Source organism: Salvelinus sp. IW2-2015, unplaced genomic scaffold, assembly GCF_002910315.2.
Source record: "Salvelinus sp. IW2-2015 unplaced genomic scaffold, ASM291031v2 Un_scaffold9506, whole genome shotgun sequence".
NCBI lineage: Eukaryota > Metazoa > Chordata > Actinopteri > Salmoniformes > Salmonidae > Salvelinus > Salvelinus sp. IW2-2015.
In genome coordinates this window covers 481-7455 of record NW_019950764.1, presented here as the reverse complement: position 1 = coordinate 7455, position 6975 = coordinate 481, and the positions used below count along the sequence as shown (strand labels likewise).

Sequence of the window (6975 nt, the reverse complement as noted above, 5' to 3'; positions counted from 1 at the left end):
GCCACTTATGAGAGAAGCGGGGGGGGGGGGGGGGGGGCTCAGGTGTGGTGGCTGCATCCATGGCAACGTTGTCAACCAAACTGTGCAAGTCAGTGTTTTCCTGAGTTAACTGAGCATCAAAACGTAACACAAGCGCGGTCGAACACAGCCAGCATATTGACCATGTAAATGAACTAACCACAAAAAGATTAATTAAATAACATTTACTTGCTCCAAAACAGACACATATCGCAGTACAGATGACAGACAGCATGTATGAGGAAAAACAAAAGCAATCTTCATTCATATCATACAGCAGCACCTATTGGTCTATACAGAACATGGGGAAATCTACCATTAGACAGGTGGCTGCACTTGGTAATGGTCACTAAAAACACACAAAATATTGAGCAGCAGATTCAATCTTAAAACAGACCAGAGGCCAAAGATATGATTGAGAAAACAAGAGTTTAGGACTCCGAGGAAATGATCAAGCTTTAAAGTATGTACTCGGCAAAAAACAATGGGATGTAGTCAAAAAGCCCACAGAGGGGAAGATGAGATGACAGAAAAAGAAAAAAAACTTAAGGCTCAAGTGTAATTGCAGTTCCCATCAGAAGTCAAGAGGTAATGGTGATCACGATCAAAATGTCAACCAGATTATTCTTCACAGACTAAGAACTCAATCACTGACCAATCATAAGCTTAATTTCCATGCAAACCTTCGAGGCAGACCGAGTAAACACCTGTTAAGAGTCACTGGACACTCCCATCAYAGTAACACTTCAGATAGGAAGTCAACTTCTYCTGGACTGGAAAACTGGWTAWAAATTCTACAACCKGTTTCAGTTTGTCAACCATCAGTGTGAAACTGTCAAGCTTGATTTAATTTCAGTTTTGCCTGAGGATAAACAGCCCCCCCTGCTGGTCTACAGGGGAGGGACAGCCAGCCACAGGAGAGCCAACCTAGCCATGGCTCATTAATAAATGAAAGTACAGTTAATTAATGTTTAGGCTTGGGTGAACAGAGGCCACTTACTGTTATAATCTGTAGATATTAAAGTCTGGATAAGGCACWGCTACCAYCCCCTCCAAACGAACGAGAGCAAATCAGGTGCCATGGTGGTTGAGATGCAAATACTCAGCCGACAAAGAGCTCACGTCAAAACAGAATATACAAGATTCTGCAGAGAACAGAATGGGGGGTAAAAATAAAAAAGTGGTGAGAACARTAGAAATGCAACAAACCTGGAGAATTGTGACCCACCCGTGTCCTCCAAGTGCAACACCAAACATTCAGTGCAGAGAACGGGCTCCCAAATGAGATGGAGGGGTGGAAGAGTAAAGGGTTGAMAACAGCATATTCCAGACTAGTTTTTTGGTAAGGGGACAGTTTTTCCAAAGGACAAAAGACAAAGGCAGTACTGCTACACAGATCTACATGAATCGAAGGCCTGAATCCTGTCCAGACAGTCAGTACATAATCCCTGTAGGAGGAAGGAGCGKGAAGAAAAAAAACWTCCCATCAAACTAATGAAATATATACAAAAATAYTGGGAGGAAAAGCTTTTAAAAATAGAAACCCGTTGACACCATCACAACAGGAAGAAARAACTAATACAAAATATAAAAATTTAAATAAAAAGCGCTCAGCCAACCAATGAAGGGAATACGCAGAGGAAAAAAAGACCTGAAATCAGATTTTACAATTATTTTCTTATAGTACAAGGTAACTCCCCATTTTTAAACAAAGGGATTTCCTGATAGAAAAAAAGACATTAAAAATCAAAGGATAAAACTTCATTTACAAGCACACTGAAATCATATATTTACACAAAAAAAACACATCAAAACTCCCATACACTGGCACGCATTGTTATGTCCTGATTAGCGACAGGCTGCAACCCCAGGGCCCTCCAGGGGGGGGGGGAGAAATCGCTGGCAGGAACACAAGTGAGAGACACTGGACCGCCAAGCCCAAAACCTAAAAGCTGATTGGAGGAGCTCCTGGGGGAAATAGAGCCATATCCTGGCTGTTAATTGGCAAATCGTACAAGAAGCTTTGATTGGTTTACATTAGAAGACACGCTTGCGTTTCAGGTAGGAGTCAGCATAGTGGCCCCCCAGGCCCTGGGAGTGTTGTCCCACGTAGCCCCCTTCTGGGCTGGGCTCTGGAGACGGGATCAGACGCTTGTGACCACCAATGGGAGTCTAGAGGGGGCAGAGACATTACTACTGTAAATGCCATGGTGAAAAACGGGGACAGAACAGGAAATGGCAGACCAACCGACAATGACAAAGAGGCACACTGACCTTCATCCCCAGACCAGATGGGTACAGGTTAGAGTGGCTCACAGGAGGCATGCCCACAGCCTGAACAGACAAACAGTGWTCAGTGATCAAAACAGAACCACAATGCATTGGTCTCATCTAAAAAAGGCACAATATGTACGTTTTGATTTCCAGTAAAGACGGGCGGCTTGGGTCTTTGTGAGCGCAAAACTAAGAGGAACAAACAGGCACAGTAAAGCCCGATCTATCCCTTCAACTTTGACACAGTCCACTCAAACAGAAAGATGCAATATCGAACATCCACATGTGACTTCACAGGATTCTGCTACAAAATCTCTGCAGGACACTCCTCCGCCATTTTGTTTGTCATCGTTCTGCCAGCATGGCTACTGTGGTTATGCAACAATGTACGGCTTCAAGCATATCAGATCATGTGTTGTCCGCATTCGTCTGAGTGGACCAAGGACACCCAGATTTAGCCAATAATTTGACTTAACATTTTCAGCCCAACTGTTACATAACGTTTTAGAATTTAGATTGTCCCCAACATGGGTGCTAGACTAGCCAACAGATGTCAAGACATCTCCGCTAAGTCTAAATAACAGAGGTCATCCTTTATATTTTGATCAGACACTCAATCCTCATTAGATCTGTTGATTACATTGGGAAGAGGCAGAGGAAAAGTCTAAGCAGCAGTGAGGGTGGGTGTCAGTGTGGGCCTACCTTGTTGAGATGGCTGGAGGGGAGGCTGCCGGGGCCGGGTGCCACCGAGCTGTAGTAGGAAGACGAGGGCGGGCTGGGGGGGTAACTATAGTGGGAGGAGGCCTGCTCACTGTAGCCAGCCGGGGTGAAACCAAAACCGCTACGGAGACATTCATCAAGTTATTCTATGCTTGCATGTAGGTACACATGTATATATAAAAATTCAGAGAACAAAGGAGGTGGAATTAAAAAAGGCAAGAGATGCCACAGTTTGAAGGCTGATGTTGAAGTGGAGATGGGAGTGTCTCTTACCTGCTGTCCGAACCGCTTGCCAGAGCTCCAGTGGTCCAGAGCCTCTGCTGATTTCATACAATGCGGCCAGAGGGCCTGGGGAGAAGAGGAGCCAGACGCCATTAAACCTGCTAGCTCTATGTAACCAATTAACACCTGTTTGATCCCTTCCCGCGCCAATCCCGTTAAGCGGGATCGATTTTGACAACCGTCCAGTGAAAATTGCAGAGCGCCAATTCAACCAACGAAAAATCAATAGTCACCAAAAAGAAGGGAATACATAAAAATTAAAGCATCAACTTCTAGTTAATCCAGGCAGCATTGTCAGATTTCAAAAAGGCTTTACGGCGAAAGCAAAACGTGCGATTCAATCTGAGCGACAGTGCCCCGCTGGCAGGTGGCAACAAGTCAGAAATAACATTAATAAATTGCCTTCTTTGAAGATCTTCTGTTGCACTCAAATGTTCCAGAAACATCACAAATGGTCCCTTCTGCTCGATAATGTCCTTATATCTCCAAAATGTCCATTTGGCGCGTTTGGTCAGAAATCACCGGTACCAACTTCGCCCACATGACTACAAGTATCGATAATTAACTGTAAACTTGGTCCAAACATTCCTAATCCAACCCTCAGGTATCCTAACGTTAAATAATCGATAAAATTTAGACGGATTAAACTGTTTTCATACCGGATAAAAACGTTGAAGCGCGTTCCAGTTCACACGCACCAAAACAGTAGAATCCATCTGGAATGGACACTTGCAAAGAACAGCCGTACTTCATTTCTTCAAAATAAAAACATCAAGCAATTTCTAAAGACTGTGACATCCTGGTGAAAGGATAGGGAACTGCAACCAGTTCCTATTTAAATAGGGCTTTCAATTAGAACCCAATTGGGAAAATACTATGACCTCAATTTTTCCCCCCTGGATGTTTGATCCTCAGGTTTCACCTGCCCAAATCAGTTCTGTTATACTCGACAATTATTTTTAACAGTTTTAGAAACTGTAGTGTTTTCTATTCCAAATCTACCAATTATATGCATATTCCTAGCCTCTGGGCCTGAGTAAACAGGCAGTATACTTTGGGCACGGCTTTTCATCCGGATGTGGAAAATACTCTTCCCAATCACTAAGAAGTTTTTAAGATGTACTCGTACTCTTACCTCCACAGCTGGCAAGCTTTTTGGTGCGCATTCTGGCTATACGTTGTCAAGCGGGCAGGCCTGTTTGAGGGCAGGGACCCTAGGTCAAACCATTGTGAGGACAGGGTACCAGACAGGAAGTGGTGGCTGATAAGCAGGCCCACTGTGTCATCACACTAGAAAGCAGCACTGACCACTGGGCAGCCAGGAGAGGTAAAAACCCACCTGTGGCCACAATGACCTTAACCAAGACAGCAGTGTCCTCAGATATCAAATAAACATCAATGACCAGCATTCTATCACAATCAATTAGCCATGCAGGCACTAGGCTGGACAGTAAAGGTTAGAGGATAAGGGGCGACCTGGTGTATTGGGGTATCGGGGTGTAGACTCCTGGGTAGCGCAGCCTGTAGTTACAGTGGATGTTCTGTGTGCGCTGAAGTTGCCTAGCGCTGGTCTCTTTCCTGTAAGGGTGGGGCCTGCAGTTGGCGCCTGGTGAAGGACGGCAGGAATGGAAATGAAAAACCTATGGGTCAGTATGGGAAGAATCAGCAACTTACAGGCTGCAGACAGTAGAGGGAGCTCACCTGAGGATGGGAACAGGCTGTGGACATTGAAGGGTTCTGGGAAAGATTTACATCGTTGGGAGGGTTCCTAGTATGGACACCTATTGGGAAGACATTTAAAAATTTTAAATCAGGGACTTGATGTTATGTAATGAGGCACAATGACTTGAGCATCCCTGCTAGTAGGGACAATATTAGAAAAGTATAGAGATTTTTATCATCATACCCCAGGTGCTGTAGCCCTCTGCCCCATCATCCACCAGGTGGGAGAGAAGTGAGAGTGGGGAGGGTTCTGGAGAAGCTGGTGGAGGGCTCTCTGCCCAGGGCCCATAGAGTTGGGTTTGTGTGGCCATAGGGTCTGACTGGAGCCCAGGGATGAACCAACACGCCTGGACACGAGACAAACACTTATTAATATAACACCCCATCACTACACTGTAGAGAGCCCTGAGATTACACTGAAAATCAATACACACTACACAGTAAATAACCTAGATGTAATAAGCACAAGAGGTCGACCGATTTTGATATTTTCAACGACGGCGATACGGGATTATTGGGGACCAAAAAAGCCGATCCGATCGACCCATATTTAGTAAATAATGACCAATACAAAACAATACGTGAATGAACACGTATTTGAACTTATAATATTATACATAATTAAAAATCATATGTAGGCCTCCCAAAATAAATAATGAAAGCTGTTAATTTGGTTTAAATAATGCAAAAACCAAGTGTGGGCAGAAAAAGTAAAGTGCAATATGTGCCATGTTAAAAAGCAACGTATTAGTCCTTGCTCAAGAACATGCAGAACATATTGAAAACTGGTTCCTTTTTAAATGGTCTTCAATATTCCCAGGTATAAGGAAGTTGTATTATAGGACTTTCTAGTAATGTATTTCATATGTACCTTTGATATTGGATTGTCTCTTAAGGCACTTTAGTTATGCCAGTGTAACAGTTATAGCTTCCGAATCCCTCTTCCTCGCTCCGTACTGGGCCTACCGACGAAAGCACCCTCGAACCAGGCGTAAACACTGATAGAGCCCAAGGGTTAAACACACTACTCCACAGTCTCAGAGCAAGTGACGTTTGAAACCTTAGCTGCACGCCCGCTAACAGCTAGCCATTTCCAACATTCGGTTACACCAGCCTAACTCGGGGAGTTTGATAGTCTTAGTCATAAAAAACCGCGCATGTTGAAGCACAGGAAAGAGCTTGCTGGCAAAACGCACGAAAGTACTGTTGAATGAGATGTTTAGAGTCCTGCTGTGGCCTTACCACTCGCTTCAGTCAGACATGCTCTATTAAACCATGACTTAATATAATCTATACACACGGAATACATAGCCTGTAGGTCATTAATATAGGTCAAAATCCGGAAACTATCATCTCAAAACAAAACGTTGATTCTGTAAGTGAAATATACGGAAAACCCGTTCCGTATCTATCTTCCTAACGGTTAAAATTTTACATGCCAACTAATTTAGCAATGTATATTTCGCATATACGCCCCCCAAACTGTCTGCATTTATACCCTGACTCTGCGTTGATGAACGCAAAGAGAGTGACACCATTTTACCTGGTTAAATGGCCTGCTAACCTTGGATTTCTTTGAGCTAAATATGCAGTTAAAATACTTCACTTTCTGTGTTATTGATTTTAACAAAGGCATTGATGTTTATGGTTAGGGTAACATGTGAATGCAACGACAGTTCTTTTTCGCAATACGCACCGCATCGATTATATGCAACGCAGGACACGCTAAGAATAACAGTAATATCATCAACCATGTTAGTTAAACTAAGTGATTATGATTGAGTTGTGTTTTATAAGATTATTAATGCCTAGCTAGGCAACTTACCTTGGCTTCGTTACTGCATTCGCGAACAGCGTGTCCTCGTAGTCAGCAGGGGTTAGAGCGTTGGACTAGTTAACCGTAAGGTTCGCAGATTGAATCTGCCATGAGCTACAGGTAAAATCTGTCTTCTGCCCCTG

At 43.7% G+C, this 6975-nt stretch overlaps 1 long non-coding RNA gene across 1 annotated transcript; it reads right to left on the bottom strand.

The window, feature by feature from the left end:
• Positions 1-188: 188 nt before the first annotated feature.
• Positions 189-3107, bottom strand: LOC112079781 (uncharacterized). Its single transcript, XR_002896055.1, has 3 exons — positions 2995-3107; positions 2293-2352; positions 189-2190 (listed from the first exon to the last, which is right to left on the bottom strand). It is a non-coding gene; the product is annotated as an uncharacterized lncRNA (long non-coding RNA).
• Between the last annotated feature and the right edge of the window lie 3868 nt (positions 3108-6975).